The sequence below is a fragment of the Peromyscus californicus genome, unplaced genomic scaffold (assembly GCF_007827085.1).
Source record: "Peromyscus californicus insignis strain IS unplaced genomic scaffold, ASM782708v3 Scaffold_5__1_contigs__length_169319896, whole genome shotgun sequence".
Classification (NCBI taxonomy): Eukaryota; Metazoa; Chordata; class Mammalia; order Rodentia; family Cricetidae; genus Peromyscus; species Peromyscus californicus.
In genome coordinates this window covers 114,266,259-114,290,623 of record NW_026294573.1, presented here as the reverse complement: position 1 = coordinate 114,290,623, position 24,365 = coordinate 114,266,259, and the positions used below count along the sequence as shown (strand labels likewise).

The window sequence follows — 24,365 nt, the reverse complement described above, 5'->3', positions numbered from 1 at the left end:
AGGGGGCTGGCTCCGCTTTCCAGGGGTCCTTAGCTCATCTTGGCCTGCTCCTTCAGGAAAGCTGTGTAGTCAGCCCCGGCATGTCAGGTTCCAAGTCTGCTTCTCCCTTTGATGAAGTGCCCACGGCTCTGGCGACCTCCCCACGTGCCACATTGGCCTTCGCCGCTGTCGTAACCCCACTAGCCCCACAACCCCTGACTCTCAAAGCCGGGGCAAGTCTAGGCGGAGCAAGGCAGTCTTCCGGGTGGGGAAGACAGGGTTCTCAGGGCCGCGCGGCCAGCACAAAGCCGGGAGACCGGCGTCCGCGGCGGCGACAGGCGCGCCCCCTCCCCGAGCCAGCCGGCGAAGCGCGCGCCCGCCCGGGCCCGAGCCCCGGGAGCGCCATTCGCGGAGCGGCTTACGCCAGTCACCCGGCGTACGGCGCCCCAGCGGCCGGGGAGGTGCGCTGCCCCGCTCCCGTAAAGTTATTGTGAATGGGGAGCGGGTGACGTCAGCGCCGAATGTCAACAATGTAGCGATTGAGAGTGTGGGCGTTCCGGGAGAGCGCGAGCCGCGCGGCGCAGCCAGCAGCCCCGCCGCCGCCTCAGCAGCAGCCCCGCGGCCGCGCACCGGGCTGCGGTCGCCCCCTGCGCCCCGCTTCGCCCGCCGCCCCTCCCTCGCGGCCCGCCTCCCCCACCCCCCACCCCCGTCGCCCCCGCCGCGCGCGTCGCTCCCCTCCCCCTTCCCGGACTCGGGGGGCTGCGAGCGAGCTGCCATGTGATGCGCATCCCCTCCGCCTGCTCTCGGTGACCCCAGGACCGCCCACCACGCCGGCGGCCGGGAGGGGGCTGCGGGCTGGGAAGACCGCGGGCAAGACCGGCGCAGGAGGACGAAAGTTCCCGGGAAGGTGAGTGCCCGACCGGGCCGCGGGCCACGGCGACGCAGCGGGGCAAGTTTGCGCGGGGAGCGGGCGCGCGGGGCAGCGGGCGGCGTGGGGCCGCGGCGGGCAGCGGGTCCGGAGGGCGTACGGCCGCTCCCCGCCCACGGCCGCCTTATGGCATTTTCTAGGAACGGGAAGGGGGTGGGAGCCGAGCGGAGGACGCGGCGGCGGGGCGCGCTCTCCCGCCTGCCTGTTTACGGCGGGCGAGGCGGCATTGTATTTTGCTCGCGTCGCCGGGTGTTTTGGAACAGCAGGGGGAGGAGGAGCCCAGGGTAATAAGTCAGTCGTGGGGCGGGAGGGCGGGTGGGGAGAGGAGCGCAGCCCGAGCCGCAGCAGCTGTCAGACCCACGGCCCTGCCTCCGGCCCCAGCCCGCACTGGGGCCGGCCCGGGTGGCCGGGTCCCTGCCCACCGCACCCGCGCGCGGCCGTTCCGCGAAGATCGGGGCTCTGCGGCTCAGCGCTCAGCTGTCAGCTGCCGCAGGGTGGCTCGGACGACCACGCCGGGCGCTAGAACGAGGCAGCCCCGGGTTCTCGGGCGCAGACGTGCCTGGTGGAGCTCATGGCTTCCGAGAGGGACACCTTGCAACCCCCATCTCCCCAAGGTCCAACAACACACATCCACACCTGTACTCCAGTCTCCGAACCCCAAGGGCTCCACCTAAGAGACGAGTTTAAGGAAGGGACAACTCGCTGCACCTCCCCACGCCGCTCGCGGCCTTCTGAGGGTCTCGCAGTTCGCTCAGCCACTGGGTGTTCGGGACCCGAGCCGCACGGAGAAGGCGGCGGGCGGCGCTCATGGACTACCCCAGGTGCCCGCGAGAGGGGACTCGACTGAGCATCTGGGCGGCTTCGAGCTAGGCGAGGGTTTGCAGGAACTTAGAGGAAACCGGCAGGGTGGCATGTATGTGTCTGAAGGACCGCACACCCCTGGCCCCGGGGGTCTTGGGCACATAGAGTCTCCCCTGCGTGCTCTTGCATACATGAAAGTTTGGTAACTTGGGCGAAGTTCCTGTAATGCTGTGGTACGGGTGGTTTTGTGTGTGACCCAAAAAGGTGCTCCTCGCATTCCGCGGGTCCAGCCACTGCTGTTACTGCCTCCTGGAACAAGAGGGGCTGGGACGTCCCACCTACGAGACCCAGCTGCGACTTGCGGCAGGCTTGTGGGCGGCCAGGCGACGTGTTTCTGGATTTTCACCTTCGCTGTCTAGAGTCATAGTCTCTCTGTTAATTTCATCTGATGAGTGTATTTAACTAAAAAGGGTAATTAGTTTAGATAAAAAATCCTTCCCTGCCTAGTGGGAACCTTGGCGGAGATGATATCTAATGAATTTTCTTTCTCTTCCTTTCTTTCTTCCTCTTTCTTTTTTCTTTCTTTCTCTCTCTCTTCCTTCCTTCTTCCTTTCCTTCCTTCCTTCCTTCCTTCCTTCCTTCCTTCCTTCCTTCCTTCCTTCCTTCTTTCCTTCCTTCCTTTCTTTTTCTTTTCCTTTTTGTCTTTTTTTTTGGTCTTTTGTCTGTTTAGAGTAAAATTAGAAATGTAACTCTGACGTCCGTTTTCTCGGATCATTAAAATGTAACGTGTAGGAAATTGTCGCGCCGGTAAAGCTCAGGTTGACTGGAAAAGCTAAGCTTGAGCCGCTGTTACCACCTCTCCTGTAGATATGGCTATTTCCGCAAGGCAGCGGGCGGCTTGCTTAAAATGTGAGGTCATCCCATCCCGGGCCTCCAACCGCTCACCAGTGGACCGCCCTTTTCCTTCTCGCAGGTAATAGACGTAGTGGGGGAAGAAAGACATCTTGTTAGAATTAGTCTTGCTACTTCACAGTGTTGCAGCCAAAATTCTCCAGTGAAAGGTCTGTCAGCGTCCCTATTGTAATTCAGTTTTCCAGGCGCTTATAATCATCACAAAACTTTGAATGGCTTCTAGTGTTCTGGTCTTTAAAGCTATTGATTACCCTCTTTGACTCTACCTGCCATTTCTGAAACCCAGAGTCCTTCACATGAAGGCAGGCAGGTGCCAGGAATGGGATATGCAACCACAAAATGAAGTAGTTTGGTTAATATTTACATTTTGAATTTTAGTGGGCTTCAGGTTTGCGGTGTGGCACTCCGAATGTTTGAGTAAATTCTCCTGATACCTCTTCGTTCTGCAAGTGGGCTGAAATGTCAGTTCACGGAGATCTATTTCCTTAGGCATGTGAAAGTCCTCGCTAGATTAGAAGCTCTCCTGTTACGTTCCTAGTGCTTTGTGTGTTGCATCTCAGAACCTGCCATGGATCAGGAGTGAGGCAGAAAGGGTTGGGGGGATAAAAGAGCCCCTAATTTACTTTCTGTGCTGCCTGTGCTTGGGAGGATGGCCTGTCTTCTCTTTCTATTGAATTATGCCCTTTGACTCAGAATCTTCAGGCAATTCCCTTCCAGTCACTCACCTCTGGCTGCTGTGTGAGGGGCTTAATTATTTGCAAACTGCCTTGAAATCCCAGGATGAAAGGCACTGAATAAGTGCAAAGTATTGTTATTCAGATATGGAATTTAATGATCCATTACAGTTCATCAGGAAAATGCACTTTGCCGTGATGGGAGGAAATGTTTCCACCTGATAGAGGGTAATAATAAGTGCTTAAAAGTAGGTTCAGATTACAGATGAGACAATTAACTGCAGCCATGTGCTCTTCAATTTGTTGCAATTCATTTTGTGATCAAAGTGAGTTACAGAGAGCCAGATGGTCAGGTTCATGTTCAAATCTCTCTCAAGCCAGCCCTGCACTTCTGTGCCCACTGTCAGCACAGCCGAAGGGACTTAGCAATTCATTAGTGATTGTGAGCTGTTCCTCAGAATTTGTAATCCAGGCTCCTGTGAGAAAGGCCCAGGCCCATCAGTTTTTTTGGGAGTCCTTTAGTTTTACTTGGATTAGCTCTTGCTTAGTGCCTCTGGTATGGATCCAGTCTCAACAAGGAGGAAAGAGACCCTTGGTCTCTCAAGTTTTGCTATTATACTACATACAGTGCTCTGGATTTTAAACCTCAGATTTCAGGGAAGTAGTGTCTGGTTTGCTTCAAATGCTGGCCTGACTGTTGATTGAATGAATGAGCCAGTGCTTAGGTGAAGTAGCACCTTGCAGTTCCCCTAGGGGATGCGGGGTGTGTGTGTGTGTGTGTGTGTGTGTGTGTGTGTGTGTGTGTGTGTGTGTGTGTGTGTGTTGGCCGTGGTGTAATAGGAGTAGGCTAGTGAGGGTGGGGTGAGGAGCAGGAGCAGCCTCAGAGGTGAGGACCAGGGTGTCTGCATACTGCTCTGCCCTCTTCCGCTCAGAAGGATCTCACACCTGCTTTAAAATTATGTCTTGTCTTCTCAGAATCTTGCATCATAAACAAAGGGGCCTCATCCCCTTTTGCACTGCATCCCTCAGACTGTGTATCTGGTCCTGGTGAGGAGAGGCCATAGTGTAGGAGTGTGGGGCAGCTACTTCCTTCTCAGCCCTTGTCTGCTGTTGCCAGGCAAAATGAGTGGGAATGCTGCCTCTGAGCTGCCAGGTCCCTTGCCTGTTCCAGGTTATTGTGTGGAATCCTCTATCCTAAAGTGTTAATGAGGATGTCTGTGAAAACTTGGGCTAGGTCAGAGAGATGGCTCGGTAGGACGCCAAGTTTGGCTAGTGTGAGAGCTTGAGTTTGGAGAAAACCAATTTCTGAAAGTTGCTCGCTCTTCGCCCTTCTCTCTCTCTCTCTCTCTCTCTCTCTCTCTCTCTCTCTCTCTCTCTCTCTCTCTCTCTCTCTCTCGTGTTAAATAAATATATAAGGTCATTTCTTAAAAGCTCAGACCAACCTACAGGTGGCTTGTTTTCCACCACTGAGCATCCTAAAACATCTTATTGTTTAATACTTTCAGACTTACACCTCTTCTCTGAAGTCTGACATGTGGTAGGTAATTTGTTCATGCGTACCAAATGAGTAGTGTCCCAATGACCAAGAAAACAGAAAGGCTTGAGGAGAATGAAGATCTAAATCAACCTTGGATCTCATTCAGGGATTGCCACCTTCCTTTTTGAATGGGACATTCAATCTGAAAGCCTAAATGCTTAGTTCTTGGGCACGGTGTTTCTCTTCAGGTAGATCACCCATTGTTTGTGACCTGCCCAGCTTCCTTCACTGCTGCTGACCACAGTGCAGTGCCCTGTCCTTTAATGCCTGAAGACTTCCATGTACGTTTGCTATCTGAGAACGCGATGAAAACAGAAGGTCTGATGTCTTGATCGTTCATATCATACCAGATGGACTTCACCTTCACATAGCTTACCGGCGCCTAAAACAGTCTGTGAAGTAGACATCGTGCCCGTTCTTTAGAATTGGCGAGTTCTAATCTGAACTTGATCTTGGTGCCTGCTCATGGGCTTCATGGTGCTGAGAGTAGCTGTTGACTACGGCCCAACACAAAACTGACCATTCACGTAAGACCTTAGGAGCATTTTTTCAGAACTCCACCGTGTGGTTCTCAGCAGTGAACAGTGTCCTGTTGGAATGTCAGAAGGTTGATGGCTTGCCTCTAGGTGCTTTTCCCATCTGAAATACAGAGTCCAGCCCCCGAGTCAGTGACTCGATTGCACTCTGTGGGGTGGCAGCATAGAGAGAAGGCAGCCTCAGTCCTCAGATGCGTGGAGCAGGGCACAGGACAAGATGTAAGTATTTGTCAACTTGTGCAGCTCAGGCAACAGAGCCTTCTCTGGGCCTCCTCCCGGCTGCTCTGCTTCCCGTCTGGTTATTATAGAAACCGTAGTGACATCAGGCCCCGCCATAGACACTCAGAAGTTCAGAAGTCAGGGCTGATGCCAAGCACTGGAATGTCTGGAGGGAGCTTTGGGCAAAGCTGGGGTTGCGTCAGGGAAAGCAGTACCAGCCATGGCACTGAGAGAAGAAATTCTGCCTTAGCAGTGACAGTCCAGGACAGTGTACTTAATACATATCGGATTTCTATGTTAATATTTACAAATTGGAAACAATGTGAACTAACATTTTGTTCGGTAAGGTTGCTCAAAATATTACTAACTCGTTTTTCTTTTTTCTGTTTGGTTTGGTGTAGGAAATACTTAACAGAAAAAGTTACTTGTCAAGATTTCCCTTTGATTTTTTTAAAAAATATTTTTCCTTTTTTTTGTTCATTCAGATGTCAGTGTGTTTAAAGCTGAAATTTAACCTCCATGCTACTTCCTTAAAGAGGGAAAGAGTCTCAGATTCTTTACCCCACAGCCTTTTCAAGGGCCACTTTATTTTTCTAAAGAATATGTAAATTGACCCACCAGTGGCTCCACTTCAAAAACTCGGGCAAACTTTGTCTTTGTTTTCCGTGAGCTTTTTTCTTCCCCCATCAAAATAATGGATGTCCCCAATCAGAAAGCATTTCACGTACTCGTTCATTCTAGTCTCTGGAATTACAGCCAAAATGCCTCTCGGTCTTCCCCGGTGACTTCATAATCACGCCTTTCCCAGCATATTCCCCCGGTTCACGTCTCCTTTGTTCCTGAGCCTGATCATGGATTATCTTTTGGTCTCAAGATGTTCCTCCTGACTTTTTGCCTTCTTGCTGAGGGCTTCAGGACACATTGCCACTACACGGGGAGCCATTGCTCCAGCCAGCTCCCCGGGGGGCCATGTGTCAGCTTCCAGCCTCTGCTTTCCCAGGCCGTAGCCCACATTAGCCCAGCCCCTTTACCTCTCATTATTCTGTCCAGTCCTTCCTGAGCCAGCAGCTAATATAGGTAGACTTGAGTTCATTTCAGAAGAAGGCTTTGGCATGTGCCAGCCCCGGTCAGTGTGGTCTCACTCCCCTGTCTCCTCTTTCTCGCTGCAAAGTCCAGCCTGTGGACGGTTGGGATCTTCTGTGACTCCAGCAGTCATTCCCATTCTACCAGTATGAGAACCAAATGAACAGGTGAGCGTGTGTGCTCTCACTGACGTTGCAAGCGTCCCAGAAGCCATAGAGTATTGGTAGTTTTAATTTCCTCCCCACACTGTACTATTTACGGATGCTGTCCAGCGGGTCATGTGAACAGAAACTACATTCTTTAGCAGCGAATGCCACATGCATTCATCATAGACATATAGTGAGTTGTATCTTAATGTGGCTGGTGACCCAGTCCTGGCCCTGGACCTTAGGAATCACACAATGTAGTTGAAAGGATAGCTCACTTTAACGTGTGTAAAAGGGAGATGTGCCATCCTCTACAGGATAGAGAGTGGTGATTTGACCTGACCGGAAGATTAGGGATGCTCCCCACCCCCAGGTAGGAGTTTTAGACAAGACCATTTTAAACCCGGGGGCTTGCTGTTTTCGTCAGTCCTCCTAATCCTATTAATTCACAGCTGTCTTCAGCCCTTTGGAGTATTGCATAATCCATGATCCCCGGGGCCATTTTGGCAAATGATAGTTCTTGTCTACAGAGTCCAGAATTGATTTATTTACCTCAGTCTTTAGGACTGGATAAAAACAGAATTGCTGATTGCCCAAAGTACACTTCCGTTCATACTTTAAGCATTTTAACAGTTTGACAATATTTGAACGGTCAGAAGCTACATGGACATTTCCTTCAGTCAGATGTCCAATGCCACCAGACCTGTGCAAAAATGATTAGTGAAAATGTGAGTCTAGCTTCTAATAAGAAGCCTTGACCTCTCTAGTGCAGTGGAGAAACGAACGGGCTGGAGGGTGTTAGGATTTGCAACCAAGAATGATTTTAGACCTTTCTTGGAAGCTCAACTTAATAGGAGTATTAAGTCCCTATTTTAAAAAGTCAACTATAATACATGCTAAAACTCCTCTGAGTTCTCCTTGAATATACGTTGCCTGCATTAACTCAATCATCCCAACAAGCCAGAGCGGAGTCATAGATGGTACCAGGCTCCTGAGTGGGAAAGCAGGGCTTGGACACCAGAGATACCTGATAAAAGGGCCACCATGCTTTGTGCCCACCTTCTTTTTCATCAGCAGTGGGACCTCCAGAGCTGATATCAGGAGTGGACATTTAGGCAACTCACTCTAAAATACTGGCTGCTTTCTTGACATCTGTCCGAAAGATAAACTTGGAAACCAATTTCTCGTGGAACCTGAGCTGAGTGTCTTATCTCCCGTCACTCTCATGACTCACTTTCTAATGACTGTGTTCTGTGGATCTTAGTAAACATTCGGTGATCAGGAAGTAAAAGTGGAACTCGGGGAAAGCAAGAGATAAAGGTGTAGAACATGAATCCTGTTTCTCCATCCCCAGGTTTAGCTCTTGTTCCTCACACTCCCATCCTCTTGATAGGTGAAGCATTCACCACTTAAGTTTTTTGGTGGGGGAAGGAAAAGAAAAAAATAACCCCGGGAACACTCTACCCTGGAGGAAGAATTGTACTCACAACCAATTCCATTAGCGTCCCTAATTGGGATTGTTGGCTAGCAGCGACAGAGAAAGGAGTAACCTTTGCCCCCATTCTAGGCAGTTTCAGGAAGAGATTATCTTGCCAGATTAGCATGTCGCAACTTTCAACTGGAGATCTGAATGGGTTTGAAGGACTCTGCTTGGCAAGTGTCCAAGTTACCTGGGGTTTGCAAGGGTCATCACTCAGAATGCTTACTCAGCGCCGCACTGCCTGGGCTGGACACCAAATTGACGTTTGCGCCAAGAGGCATGCTTTGGGCTGCTTGAACACTAAGTGCACGGTTAAGGCTCAGTTTGGGAAATGATAAAGTGTATGAATGTATGGTGCTCATTTCTGTTAGCATTCAAAATTTGGAGACAGCTAAATGCAGAGATGCTTAGTGTGTCAGTGTTGGAGGTTTTAAGTGATTAAAAAAATCAGGCAGATGAGTGCATAAAGATTCCTATGCAAACAATGATGAGCTCAAATTAAAGCTGCTGATTTAGTGTGAGAATTACTTGCATTGATTTGTAGAATATCTATATGGGTTCAAGATTCCATATTATGCAAATGAATAAACCCCAAAGAGTCAAACTGGAAAAAAAAAAGAAATTATCTGTGAAAGATATTATTACCATTCAGTGAGAGGAAAATGCAGACACATTTCAAATTAACCCTTACTTCCCATGTGCTCTCTGGGATGACAGTCCTTGTCAGAATTGTCAGGGAGATACGCAGGCTTGCCATGCCCTTGCAGCTGGCTCCGTGTCACACTGGTCTTTTGGCCTTCTGACCCCAAGCCAATATCAGAAAAGGATTCATAAATAGAGTTTTATGAGGGAATCTGTAACTGAGCATGCCTGGTGCATTGCTTTCCTGAGATGTCAGCATTTGAAAGGGAGACGGACAGAGAAGCAGACACCTGGGGTAGGAGCCCTGCAGTGTCCCATGGTGGTGACCTGGGGTGCAGTGTCCCATGGTGGTGACCTGGGGTATAGTGTCCCACGGTGGTGAACTGGGGTAGGAGCCCTGCAGTGTCCCAGGGTGGTGACCTGGGGTGCAGTGTCCCACGGTGGTGAACTGGGGTAGGAGCCCTGCAGTGTCCCAGGGTGGTGACCTGGGGTGCAGTGTCCCACGGTGGTGAACTGGGGTGCGGTGTCCCACCGTGGGTGACCTGGTGATGGAGCTACCATGATGACAGGAGAGACAAGCAGGTTAGAAGATAGAAACCTCAGTAAAATGAAGATGTAGAGCACAGACAGGTTTTCATGACACGTTTACCTGTGAGCTTCACCTGAGAGACTAGATTGGAACCCTTCAACCTGTCACAGGTGTGTCGTGACATTTAAACTGTTCTTCGGGGGAAACAACATGGTCAAGGTTTTTGGATTTTTGTCAGTTAGTGGCAAAGATACTGTGAAATTATCCTTGAATTCTTGACTGTTACGGCGTGGGGGAGCAATGCATTCAATGTTTTCCACCTTCCTATCGCCTCCCTACCCCCAGTTTCGTTGATAAAGATGGGCCAAGGGACTTCTTTCGGAATTGGTTTGTTTTATATTTGCAGCACAGTGGTGTTATCTAGACATTAAGAGGCTGATTGGTTAAGGGAACTGATTATTTTAGATGATATAGCCTGGTAAACAGCTCTTGGGGGATGAGGTCTGAGCTACTCTCCACCCCTCCAGCAACCATGCTATGTTGGGTTGGTGGCGCCATCTAGTGTCCGCCGCTGGAACTGTGCTGGACTCCTGTCTTCCTCATCCTTGATGTAGAACTCCCGGAGGTGGGTGGTTTTTCTGCAGAAGGGCCCTGTCCAGTGGGGACTGCTCTCCAGTTCCTACCTTTCTTCTGCCCCTGCCTATAAATATGTCTCCATGCCACTGCACCCTTTCTTCTCTTTTCCTCCACTCTCTCCTCCACCTCCTCCTCCACGTCTCTCTCCTCCTTCTGCTTTTCCTCCTCCTCCTCCTCCTCCTCCTCCTCCTCCTCCTCCTCCTCCTCCTCCTCCTCCTCACCCCCCTTTCCTCAGCCTCCTCCTCCTAGCCATGGGCTCTTCTCATCTTTGTTTTCCTTCTTCCCTCATCCTCTTTCTCCTGGGACTAAAATTATTTGAGAAGCTCCCTGTCCGTACTAGTTAGATGATAAATATCAATAATTTTCTTGACTTTTTGAAAGTTTTCCTATTTATTTGGTGCAGAAGTGTCTTGGAAGACCTTGTCCTTCACTCTCTGCTGATTAGACGTTTTCCCAGACCCGGTCTCGTTGTCAGTAGGGCGTGGGAGTGGGGCGTGGGAGGGGCGTGGGGGTGGAGCGTGGGGGTGGGGCTTCATTCATTAGTTTTGGAACTGTTGTTACAGGATTATTTCCTACTTTTAAGTTACAAATATGACCCCTTCACACGCACGTTAATTTGGAAGCAATCTCATGGACTGCCCTGCGATGCTACCTCATGGGCACGTCGTCGTACTTGGCTTTGTGGAAATGTGTTCTGAGTTACAGGCAGTTCTTGGGATCCTGTGTTCAATGAGAGAGCAAAGCTTAAGGCATGTAGGTCAAAGTCTGGCGTGAGATTGCCACGTGCCGACGGCCATGGGGCCTGGATTAGTGTGTAAGTTTCAGTCTTCCTCATTCAACACTTAAATTCCCACGTATGTTCAACACCTCAGAGTGTGGGTTTGAATGCAAGTCTCTTCCGAAAAACAGGAACTGTGCTTCGGTTACCAGGTCTTGTGGTCGATATGGCAAGCTATTTTGATTTGTCAGAGGGGAGGAAAAGCAGTTACATCTAGTTAAAATTAAAGCCAGTTAAAATTAACTGGCTCATGAGATTTGAATGCAGCTGTTCCACACATCGAAAAACTGAGAGTGAGTTGTTTGTTTATTACGCCTGCTGATTATTACTGGTCATGACTTCTTTTTGAGCCAGGGTGTGGATTATCTGTATTTTTGAGCTAACCTAGGAAAATAATAACTGGGTGGGCGGTAGAGCGGCTTGTGTGCCCCACTTTTATTTTGTCCTGCCGTGTGTGTACCTCTACATGAAGCATTGAGCAGTCAGCAGTTCCCACCAGCGGCTTGCTGACTCATGCGCCCGAAGGCTTAGTGAGCCGCTGGCCGCTCGCTCTGCAGTGCTCAGGACCATTGTGGCCTGAGCAGGGGGTGGGAGCTCACTGTCTTTGTGTCTGTGGTCACTGTTAGCTGGTTGGGGTTCCCTCTACCCAACACAGCCTTCTGGCAGGTAGGGAATTGGGCAAATTCTTGGCTTTGCAGGGACGGCATAGAGAACCACAGCGTTTCTAGAAATTGATTTTCACTTTATTGTTTTGGGAATAATCTTCGAGACCAGGAGGGAGAGGAGCTGAGAAAAGGGAAAGGGGTAGTCCTGTTATTTCCTACGTAGCACCCCAAGGACTTTTCCTAAAACTTGAATTGGGCTGTCTGGGCATTACTGAGTAGACCTGGCCCACTTCTCCCTCTGTGGGCAGCGGGGTGCAGAAGCGGGAGGCAGGGCAGTAAGGGGGTGGGTCTAACAAGCGTCCCCGGGTGACCAAAGCCTTTGTTTGCATCTGTGGCTGGATATTGATGTCAAAACAAAAACAGAGCACCTAACCTCGGGTCAGGAAGATGCTCCCTGAGTTTGCTGACTCCGTTTGAGTGTTTTGTTTACATCGCCCTGTTTGGGTATCTTCATCGGAAAGTGTGAAATGCTGTTTTTTTTTGTTTTTTTCTGAGAGCTCTATGTAAACTTCCTTTTGTGGACAGAAGTCGATCAGATCAGCCCAGGCTCCCAAAGGCGTGATACAAAGCTTGCTCAGGGAAAGCTTTGCAGGAGCTGAGAGGGAACCTTTTTGGTAGCTTAGAGAAGCTTCCTGAGGGCTGTCGGACCAGTAATAAAGAAAAAGCCATGGTGACTCTAGCATGCTGTTGATGGATGTTCTCGGTTTCCGCTGATAAGGGTGACTCATCAGTATCAATAGGATTGTGACATCTAATAATAACACAGTGTAAGCCCTTCAAAACATGTGGTTTTAGCCCTTGCTCTCAGTGAAAGGTTGGAAAATGTTAGTTTGAGCTTTTTCCCCCTGACCTCTTTATCTCGCCAGAGTATGAAATTGTGTTTTTGTAGGTGTGATGATGACCCCATTGTTTTTTCATCTTACTGTTTTTAGTTTCATTCTGACTAAGAAACCAAAGTGGATTATTTCATCGCTCAGAAATCTGTGCACTAAGCATCGCCTCCAGGGCTGTGTTTTGAGGGAAATGTGGCTGAAAAGCAAATCCTCCCAGAATGCAGAAAGGAAAAAACTGAACAGACCACAGGCCGGGAGCTGGTTGCCTCCTACACAGTCTATTGTGAACGGCTGTGGGCTTGCTGAGTAGCCCGATTGCCCTGTGAGTCACTGTCAAAGGATTCCAACAAGGGGGTTCACAGAAAATGAGAGTCAGCTATGGGGAGAGGAAGCAAGCTGCCTGTTTCCATGACCAGGGGCTGCCAGTGGCGCGAGCCGGTTTGTGTCGGGGTGGGGGTGGGGGAGGGGTCATTCTTGTCCCTGTTAGCTTGGTGGTTTTTCCTGTAGGCCATTCTGTTAGCACTTGGCCCCAAGGACTTCTCCGTTCTGTAGTTAGAACAACGGAATCTCCAGACTCAGGGAGAGCATGCCTGCTCACATTCCTGCACTGTTTTGCTTTCTAAACATTTCCCCCCCTTAAAATCCTGCCACCCTTTACCCTTCCTTTGTGAGCTGCTGAGCAGGCCTTCACATCTTCTCTGCCGGACCTGGGAAATGAACCCTGCCTGCCCGTGGCACTCACAGCAGGTTTAGCAAACAAACAGATAAACAAACAAGCCATTGTGTGGATGTGTGGGCACGTGAGGGAGTTGTGGACTGCCCGGCCTGGATGCTGGGAACTGTCCTCTACAGTTCTTGCTCTTAAGCACTGAGCCATCTGGCCAGCTTCTCACAGTTTTTTTTTTTTTATTAGATGGAGTTTTGTGTCAGTCTAGCCTCTTTCACACTTCCTTTGCAATCGGTCTTTTGTCTTCCGCGGGCGGCCTTGTTGGTATTTGGGAGTTTAATGGGATGCCTGTCTGCTGCTCTTGTGTCTTCTCTGTGGTGCACTAACAGGGCCGCTCAGTAAATGAGGGAGTGAATGAACAGGCTCATGGGGTCCCCTGCTCCCAATCTTACCTGCTCTTGCCTTCTGCCCAAAGAAAAAGTGCAGGCTCCTCAGCTTGACATTTAAAGCTCTGAAAACCTGTTCCTACCCCGAGACTTGGGGTCTATTTTTATTTTGCATGGCTTCCCAATTGGGAGTTATATTTTGATTCTGAAATTTTAAAAATGTATTCCGAAGCTACATTTTTGAACAAGTAAATACTGAAGCGTGGTGGGCCTACTCTTCTTCCCCGGGCTCTGGGAGGCAGAAGGCTATCTGGAGACGGGCTGTGGTTTATCTTGGAGGTGACATATGTGTTCCATGACAGCAGTGAGTGCCCAGGGGCCAGAGGATAGTAGAGATTAGTGGGTGGGGGCTGGGCGGAGAGAGAGGTCAGCGGGGACTGAAGAGAAGGAATACTTTAAAAAGTGGAGTTGGGACTCGGAGTCCTCAAGATGGTGTGGGGTTTGCTGAATGGTACTTAATTCCTTGTTTGGCTTTGTGTTTACAGCTTTTAGGTTCACCATCCTACTGATCCATGTCGACTGCTGTCAGCATCCTGTCCTTGCTTTTCCCTCCCTCCCTCCCTCCTTCCTTCCTTCCTTCCTTCCTTCGTTCCTTAAGAAAAAAAGTCTCACTCTGTAGCCCTGGCTTGTCTGAAACTTGCTGTGTAGACTAGGTTGGTTTGGAAGGTACAGAGATCTTCCTGCTTCTGCCTCCTGAGTGTTGGTATCAAAGGCATGGTCCCCCATGCCTGGCATGTCTTTTTCTTGACTGTTCACCAATTAGACCTTCTTATGATACAGTGATTAGAGGGATATGGAGGATTCCAAGTGTAGATCTAGACTCCCCCCACCCACCCACCCATTTTCTTTGTTTTTTGAGACAGGGTTTTTCTGTATAGCTCTGGCTATCCTGGTACTCACTTTGTAGACCAGGCTGGCCTCAAACTCAGAGATCCACCTGACTGTGACTCCTGAGTGCTGTGATTAAAAGCATGTTCCACCACTACCACCCAGCTTGTAATTCTTATAATAGTATAAAAAGTTTAAAATATATGATAAATCTTTCAGTATTATAATTTGCAAATTTATAAAAGGTGAATGCTTGCTAGTTTCTCAAAGAATGAGAAAACAACCCCAAAGTGGTAGGTAATATTGGTGGCACTTACGTAGGATAGGCCCAGCCTTTGTAAAAAGCGAACACATGTATCAATAAGAAAACAAACAAACAAACATAACCCACCATCATTTCACCAAGGAAGAAAATTAAATGACTAGTAAATGCATAAAGTGATGTTCAGCCTTAGTGGTAGTCAAGCACATGCAAATTAAATACATAATAGCTTATCATTACATACTGTCTGGATTGGCAAGCATTTAAAAATTAGATGATACCATGTGTTGGTGGGGATGTGGGTGGGGGTCTCGAATACAGTTGCTAAGAGTGTAACTTGGCACAATTATGCTGGAGAAGTTTGTATTCCCTAATCAAGTTCAACAGGCAAATAACTTAAAACTCAGCAGTCTCACTCCTAAATGTACAGCCAAGGAAAACTCTTAACCTGTTTGCTTCAGGAAGCCGTGACACACATATTGAATAAACCTTCTCATTAACGTTAAGATACCAGGCTGCATTAATACAGTTTGCTCTGTCTGGCTATTGGGATACTGTTTGGAGTGCACATGAGCTGTGCAGTGAGCTGATGGATATGGGAGGCTGTGGAGGAACAGCATTGCCTTGTGAGGAACAGCAAGGTTCAGACTTGAGCTCAGCCTCCTCATCTGTAGACTAAGAACATGGTGTCTCTAGGCTGGCGGGATGATTGATGGGTTTGTGATGTGCTGAGGAGGGGGGCATGTACTAAGTTCGCTGTTCACCAGAGTGCGTGAATCTCAGGAATATACTGTTGAATGGAAAGAATAAAACAGAATAACATATATAGTATTGGTCTGTCCGTGGAGAGTCCAGGAGCATGGGAAATTAACAACATCATTTATAGATACACTTAGAGGGAAAAAACTCTAAAAGGAGTCAACATTCACACACACACACACAGAGAGAGAGAGAGAGAGAGAGAGAGAGAGAGAGAGAGAGAGAGAGAGAGAGAGAGAGAGAGAAAGGTGATAAAGGGGTATGATGTGGAGAGGTCTTATCAAGGATGTTATTTTTCAAATGTGTACATTTTTGTATGCACATAACCTTTTAGATAATAAAAAATTTGAAGTATTTGTGTCTTGTTATTTTCTGAAATTATTTCAAATTTGGTTACTTAAAAATTATCAAAGACAACTGCCAGATCCTGAACAGTGAAATGACATCAGCGGGAATGACTATAATTCTTACATTTGGCTTACAAAAATTTATTCAAGTACAGATTAGGACACTCCTACGGGTTCTTCCACAGCCTCAGAGAGTATCAGAGAAACCTGATTTTTGTGTAAGGCAGCATCCCCTTAAGGCCACATTGAGTGCTGTCTCATTTAGACCAGGGCTATATAAGTGTCTTAAATGTTCCCAGATCTAAGTGCCCTCCTTCGGCGTGACCCGGAGCTCTTGGACATGCTGCCTCAGCCCCAGAGCCTATACTTGATCCCCATGGCAGTCACATCTTTGTTATCATTGGAGAGACTAAATCTGCCTAGGATCTGTCCTAACTCTTAATGTTTTTATTTATTTATTAAACTACATATGCAACTGAAAATACCAGTTTCCATGGTGACAGGATCATTTTAGTATTAAGTGTTGCTGAATTACTTCTATATGGATTTCTTCCCCTTTCCCCATGTAAAAGTTAGGTTACTTAAGTATGTGAGCAGCTGTTGGAATTAAAATGTATGTAATGCCACTGTGTTTTCTTCTTTTTAATATGTAGAATCGAATTTTTGCTTTAAGCCTCTCTGTTAATGTCTATAAATGTTTTTTTGTATTTATTAGAAATTCCAAAGTAGACAAGAATTCTGTATATATATATATATATATATATATATATATATATATATATATATATAAAATACTCAAGAGAAACATGTAAGCAATAATTCATCTCAGCTGTGTATGATGGCACACACTCAGTCCTGGCACTTGGAAGGCTGAGGCAGGTGGATTGCTGTGAGTTCAAGGCCAGCCTGTGTTACAGAGTGAGTCACTGTCTCAAACAAGCAAACAGATGTCATACTACATTGATGTTATAGCTCAGTACACAGGAAGATCTGGAGTCGAGTATTTTATAATGGTCATGCAAATACTTCTTGTTCTTCAGGTTGTAGAGCAGGCAAATAAAATAGTGATCTCTTCCCCTCCAGAAGATCATCTCTTTTCGTCCCTTAAATATTTTGCCAGCTCTCCTTTGGACTGATGTAGTTCAGTCGGAATCCATGACTCATTTAATCTTTCCCCTTTGTGTGATTAGTCACTTACTCCTTTGATGTCCAAAAAGCTAAATCTCAATGTGATAGTCATAAAATTCCAAAATAAAAAGTTTATTAAGTGACTTAAAGTTAGATCTAAGGTATGTTTTACTGTATGGTAAAAATGGAGAAAACATCTCAGGCATACATGCTCTCTGAGACTGTGTACCCATGAGCTATCTGTTTAAACACATTTCCACATCTGTCTTATACCTTTGAAGTTGGCTTACATAATGCTTTGTGAGTCAAAGTAGATAAAGGCCTTTGTAAAGGGGCAAGAAGCCATAGACATTTTAATAACTTTATGAACTATAATTATGTTTACAAAACATTTTAATTGAGAAGTTTTTGTACAGCATAATTTGATTATGCTTTCCTCCCAGATCCACCTTACTTCCCTACCCACACAACTTTATGTTCTTCTTACTTACTCCCCCCAAAAAAACAAAAAGCAGACAAAACCAAGAAACACACATATATACAAATCCACAAAAATGAAAATCAAATAAACAAGGAAAAGACTGGTAAGACAAAAAACAAACAAAAACAACAAAACAACAACAACAAACAATCCAAACAAAGCAAACAGAGACAAAGGTGTAGAGAAATGCCACTGAGTTCCTTTTGTGTTGGCCGTCTACTCCTAGGCATAGGGCCTGCCCTGAGGTGTGGTAATATACCCAGAGAGGCTCCATCTGGAGAACACTGGTTTTTCTCCTTGCCAGTGGGTATCAGTCACAGGTATCTTCTTGGTTAGGGGTGGGAGCCCTTGTCCACTCCCCTGTCTCAGTCCTGGGACCCTGCCTAGCTTAAACCTGTGTAGGCCTTGTGCCTGAGGCCACAGTCTCTGAAGTTTCTATGTGTACCAGTTCTGTTGTGTCTGGAATCCATCACCTCTGGCCCTATAAACAATTGTGTTTGATGTTAGCAAGGTTCTCCTCCTTTTTAGATGATGGATTTTTTTTTTAATCTAAATTTTGTTGGTAGAGTGGGAGGGTCCTGGGGGTCGAGATGATCCAGATACCCTGTATAGATATTGTCAAAGAAGAAAATTTAAAAACTCCTAAAATCTAATTTGTGCCTTAACACGATTCTTTGGCGTTAGTTTCTAAATTCCACCACACTGTGCCTTATTAGTAACTGGCTATGAGACCGAAGGTCTTGTCAGGTCTCACGCTTGCTCATTCTGTGTACAGAGCTCTGCTGAGTGTCCTGGGAAGGACAGACGATGACACACACACACACACACAGTGCCAGTTGCTGTGGGTTTGCGGCTTTTTGGCTACATAGGTGACATTGGCTCTGACAAAAGAAGTCTATAATTTATAAATTTATTTTTTGGAAACTACAGCATCTTACCACATTTTCGATGACTAAGTCACATTGAATATCGAACAGCCTTATGAGGTTGGAAAGACAGTCGCTTGACACATGGTCTGTGGCCTTAATGGACAAGGACGTCATGCCTATCAATAGTGGTGAGTTAAACTAATTGTAGAGGCTGTGACATTAGCCTAGGACATTCCCCTTGCTGACTCCATGCTTGCATTTGTACGTGGCACAGGTCCCTGTGTTGGAGGTGAGATGTCACTACCGTGGTTTTAGATACTGGGGATACTGGGTACGTGTTGGATCACGTTTTTAAATTTTGCTAATTTTTTTTTGTTTGTTTAAGGATTCTAAGTTATGGTAAGAATTTGAACTTTCTCATTTACACACACACACACACACACACACACACACACACACACACACACACGAGAGCACCCTGGGAGGTAAAAGCAGTTCTCAAGTCAGATTTGAAGAGCAGGTGTGCTCTCCCACAATTTACAGTGCAGGTGTATTTTAATTTAGCTGTCTGAAGGGACGATACAAATTCTTCAAGTAGAACAAAGAAAAGTGTAGAAGCTGACTGACTGGTAAACTAGCCCCTTTCCTGCCCTCTTCACTGACATGACTCCTGAGTTTTGCAGCCACTTCCTTAGATGACGCTGCTCCAAACTGGGGCTACATTCACTCAGCCCTGTTCCGTGTAGGACGCTGCGCTGGCACAGGTCTGCGGGGGCTTATCTTGGTCCATGCTGAGTGTAAGGTTAGGAAGGGCATCCCTGCTTTTGGACCTGCTGACATTTCCATTTGTCATTGAACATGTCAGGCAAGACTGGCAGCTCCCAGGGATCCCACTGGACCCCCTCCCTAAGTATCGGCTGCCTCACCTCGGCCTTAAGAGCCTCAAGAAGTTGATGCCCGATCGGGCACTTGTGTGGCCGTGTGGGTGTTTAGAGGGGTCTCCCTTTAGCCCCGCTTCGGTGCCTGGCGATAGAATCTGAGTAACACAGGTTACTCATCACGAGTTGAAGATTTTCCCCCTTCACACCGATGCTTCTGATAGAACCTTGGCTCTATCAGACGATGCCTGCGTACTTTGTGGCTGCTGAGCTGCAGCTGGAGATGTGCGGGGGTAGCGGGCTTCCTCCCGGCTGCCGCAGGTGGTCAGGCGGGGGCGGGATAAGGGTGCAGCGCCCACTTCCGCCAGCCTGTCCTGTGAGCCCTGGCACCCGCGCCTGAACCCGGGCACATCCACCAGATTCTCTGCTGCCGTGTTATCTTTCACTGCTTCTGATCTGCCCTGTTGCAGGTCTATGACTAAGGTTGTGGTTAAAAATTCCCTTTTTAGGTATAAAACCATCTTTAACAAATTCTCTGTGTGGCACTTCTCCTCCCCCCTCCTCCTTCCCCTCCTCCTCCTTCTCCTCTTCCTTTTCCTTCTTTTATGTGGACTTTTTGGAGTTTGCAAAACCAAATCTTAAACAAAAACTTCAGTATCATGTAAAAGTTAGGTAAAGGTTAGGTGGATAATATATTCTTTCATTGGAACAGGAACAAAGTCAGAGCAAGTTCTGGGCAGATTGTGTGTGATAATGCCTTTAATGATGGAACTATAAGCCATTATTTAGAATAGATGTGGGAAAGCCCATTTCAGAACAGTCACAGTCTTTAGCCTTAGAAAGAATACCTGTGCATGCTGGCCACAGCCATGCCCTTTATTTCCACGTGGTTCTGTCTGGAGGGCAGGAGATATGGGAGCTGGTTGCCAGGCTCCCTGGAAGGGCTTGGATGTGTGGTCTTCCTGATGTGATTGGAGCTTTACAGACTGCCTCGGTCTCCGAGGACTTTGAGAAAGCAGCTCAGAGACATCGCACACCCGCTGGTCCTTCATGGTGCTCCAGCACCGAAGCACAGGCCTCCTATGCTCACCCTCTTTGACAAGGGTTGCTTGCCACAGTTGAAATTCTAAAGATCAGCTTGAGTCAGGAACCAGGCAGCAAAGTGTTAAGCAAGCTCAGAGTCAGGAAAGAGCCAGTGTGGTTGGAATGATCAGAGGAGAGCCACGGGCCGGGTGTAGATTGGACCAGAGCTGTGACAGTGGCTAGGATTTGAAGAAAAGGGTTTCTGCATTGAGCTGGCCACCCGAGGGAGGGCTAGTAACGAAGGAAGGATGGGCACAGAAGTTCAGGAGACCTGCACTGGCTAGCCTTGCTGGAGCTATCCACGTGTGGCACCCAGTGCTCACCATGCTAGCAGGCTTCCAAGTACGTGGCACATCTTTACTCATCGTCACAGCAACCTTAAGAGGAGAATATTACAGTCCACTGTAGGAACGAGGAGACTGAGGCACGTGGCAGTTAGTGCTGGTGGTGCTGTGGTTCAACGCAGGACCATGCGGTTCCAAAGCCAGAGTTCTTAGCTATTGTGCCGTCTTCTAGCTTTGAGGTCATGTGAGTTGCTTCTTGGGTAACAGTTAGGGTCAGAGCTGGGGATAGTGGGAACCCTGGAGTGCCAGTGGTGGTGATGGAGAGCACACTGGGTGGCTGGAGACGAGGAAACACCGAGAGAAGAGGTCAGTAGTCATTTTGAGCAGTTGGATAGTGGGAGCCAGGGATGAGACACAAAGAATCAGTGGGCTTCGGTGAATGACTGGAAATGAAGATGTTGAAGAGAGACAGACACAGAGAGCACAAAAAATAACTGGGATTTGGAGCCTGAGTGCCTGGGCAGATTCTGGTACTGTAGAAATGAATGAGGTCAATAGAGAAGTTTTTTTTTTCTGAGATGGTAGCACCTCAGCAAGAAATAGAAGTTTTTGAATGAGTTAAGTATGAAGGAGAGTTACTGAATGCAAGAACAGTACTTGGCTGACAGATAGAGATTAGAGGTAAAGGCTTTGAGGGTGAGGATATAGATATTTTGGGAGTTATCTATGAAGTCAGAATGGATGGTATGGAGTGGGAGTAGGGGGAGAAAATGAGAATATGTGTGTTTCTGGCTATAGCAAAGATGCATGGAGAACTGTGAACAGGGCGTCAGATTTGGCAGTGGGGAAGGAAGGCCACTTGTGCCTTGCACAGTAAGGCTGAATGGAAGGAAGGGACTCGAGTATTGTTAAGTTCTTCCTTGTGTAACTGGCCCCTTTCTAGGTACTAACCTTGTGAGTAGTTCAAGGTCACAGATAAGGATCTTGGTGTACACTGCTTGGTTGCCTGGTCTGGCAGTTTGTTGCATTGACCCAACTCATCTAATAAGCGTCTTTCAGCACTTAGTTGAACTATGGGGTCTTGCACTCACGTGGTTCCTGGTTTCTGACTTGTGCGTGCTGGCTAGTTTTATGTCAACTTGACACAATCTAGAGTCACTTCAAAAGAGGGAACCTCAGTTGAGAAAATGTCCCTACCAGATTGGCCTGTGGACAAGCTTGTGGTGTGTTTTCTTGATTGACAATTGAAATGGGAGGGCCTAGCTTACTGTGGACACCATCCCTGGACGGATGGTCCTAGGTGCTATAAGAAAGGGGGCTGGGCAAGCCATAAGGAGCAAGCCAGTAAGCAGCACTCTTCCATGGTCTCTGCTCCAGTTCCTGCTTCCAGGTTGTGGCCTTGAGTTCCTGCCCTGACTTCCCTGGATGATGGACTTAAGCTGTAAGATGAAATAAGCCCTTTCCTTCCCAAGTTGCTTTTGGTCCTGGTGTTTTTTTTCACAGCATTGGAAACCTCAAGGTACTGTGCAAGTGTTTTAAGTTATTGCCACCTTACTGAAGACAGCATTTTGCCACCAAGTTGATGCCAATGCAGGTGAAGCAAAGCAGGTGTGGCCCAGACCGTCCTGGAGAACCACACTCACAGGTTCCCACACTTACCCACTGGGTGCCCTCCTGGGCCATAGTTCATGTGTGTGTCTCCTAGGAACACACTAGTTGTTAAAGTAACCTAAACGGTACTGCCATGCCCGCACACAGGGGGCTCCTGTTCCTCCAAGGGTTCATTTCTTACGAGTGGAGTACAAAAGATAGGGTGGAGGATGTTGCAGATGTTTCGGAGCCCTGCTGCCCTTTGGCAAGAGTGCAGGGTTAGTGTCACAGCTGACTTGTAAAGCTTTTCAAGACTGTCCTACAGATTTTTATTTCAGCTGCCAGACCTGGAAATCCATCTCACTCTGTCACTAGTTACAGTTTATTGATTGTGTTTACAGTCATTTTGAAAAAAGCTTTTTTAAAGTTGTTCCCTTTAGTATTATTTTGGAAATTATTTTTTTGAGGTTGTAATATAATTACATCATTCCCTCCTTGCCTGTCCTCCCCCCAAACCCTCTCAAAACCCCCTCCATGCTCTCTTGCAAATTCATGGCCTCTTTTTTCATTAATTTGTTGTTACATGTGTGCATGCTTGTGTGTGTGTGTATATATATATATATATATATATATATATATATATATATATTCATAAGTACATGAATACAACCTGCTTGGTCTGTGTAAGGTTACTTATAAGTCTGTTTTCAGGGCCTTCATTTTTTTGGAGAATTTCAATATGAATACTGTATTACATCATTGTCACCCTTCCTTTCTTGCTGTCAGTGTGTGTCCCCCCCCACTCATGACCTCTTTAATTATTAATTATTCTTACAGGCATACACACATATATGTATCTACAAATACAGAATGCTGAGTACATCCAGTGTTTAGGGCTGACCACTAGGGAATGGGTCACTCAATCTCAGCAGCCACTGATTGCCTGTAACTCTTCATCTAGCAGTGGGGCCCTGGATGCTGTAGTGTCCTTCACATAGGACAGGGGAGCTGCACCTTTCAAATCTCAGAACTCTAGTCTCCTGAACAAGACCTACACCATGACAAGTAATTTTTGAAAGAGATGGTCTCATCTAGTGTAACCCAGGCTGGCCTCAAACTCAGTACATAGTCAAAAATGGCCTCGAACTTCCTGTCTTTCTTCCTGTATCTCTGAAACACTGGGACTCTAAGCATGTGCCCTGCACTGAGTTCATGCCATGCCAGAACACAAGCTCAGGGCTTTGTGTATGCTAGGCCAGCACCCTATGTCCAAGCCACATCCTACCTTAGGTGTTGACTGTAGGTTTATTTGCTTCTCTCTCATCCCTGCCAGGTTTTCTTGGTAAATAGCTTGTAATATTCTGCTTCTAAAAGATGTGACTCCACCTAGAAATGTCCAGAGACTAGGGCGAGTGCAGTGCCCTCCCCTATTGAAGAAGCTCACAGCCTGGTTCTCACCCTGGCTCACAGAGCCCCTCACGCTGCTCTCGCCGCCTGCCTTCCGTCCTTGTTAGCGTCTTCCCCCAGAAGGGTGATGGGGAAGAGAAGCTGAGATGATCTGCTTCTGCAGTTCCAACAGCCCTCGGTGGCTCTGTTGGCAGCCGCTCTCAGAGGTGTCTGGGGCTTGGGGCATGCTCCTCTTCTTTCCCTCTTCAGTTGTAAATACAAAGTTTATTGCTCCTCACAGTTTAGTCATTTCCCTCAAACGTCTAGTAATCTCTTTAGGTTACCAGAAGTCTGTGTAATCTTCTAATCTGTTTAGTATCTTTTAAAATAACTCTTTCAACATACTCCAAATATATATCAGAACTCAGTCTTTCACTGTAAAAGCTTCTAAGCCTCATCATCAACATTGACATTCATTGTTTAGAGTTGTACTGCTCTGTCTGGGGTGAAGGAGTGAGCCATTTGTTTTATATATTTCCAACATGCCACAGACTTAATAATTTTGCAAAGTGTAACAGTGAATTACTAGTAAAATGAAATAAAAAAAGACATTGCATTGAAGGGCCCAAGAGGTGGCTTGTTGGAAAAGCGCTTGCTGTGTAAGTGTGGGGACCTGGGCTTGTATCCTCACCATCCACATCAAAAATCCAGATGCAGTGGTGTGCATTTGTAACCCAACACCAGTGATGGGCAGGCAGAAAGAGCTCCTTGCTGGCCAGCTAGTCCAGCTGAATCAGTGAGTTCCAGGTTCAGTGAGAGACTCTGTCTCAAAAAACAAGGTGGAGAGCCAGTGAGATGTCTCAGTGGGTAAAGGTGCCTGCTGCCAAACCTAACGGACCTGAGTTTGATCCTGGGAACCTACATGATAGAAAAAGACAGAGCCCAGAAAGTGGCACATGCACACTTCCTCCCCCTGCCC

The 24,365-nt window shown here is 47.5% G+C and overlaps 1 protein-coding gene across 2 annotated transcripts in view; it reads left to right on the top strand.

Annotated features, from left to right (window-relative positions):
• The first annotated feature begins 684 nt into the window (after positions 1–684).
• Bach2 (BTB domain and CNC homolog 2) overlaps positions 685–24,365 on the top strand; it is a 343,391-nt gene continuing 319,710 nt past the window's right edge. For both annotated transcript variants that reach the window (XM_052716038.1, XM_052716039.1), the window contains exon 1: positions 685–886. The gene's annotated coding sequence lies outside the window, so the exon portion shown is untranslated. The remainder of the gene's footprint in view (positions 887–24,365) is intronic.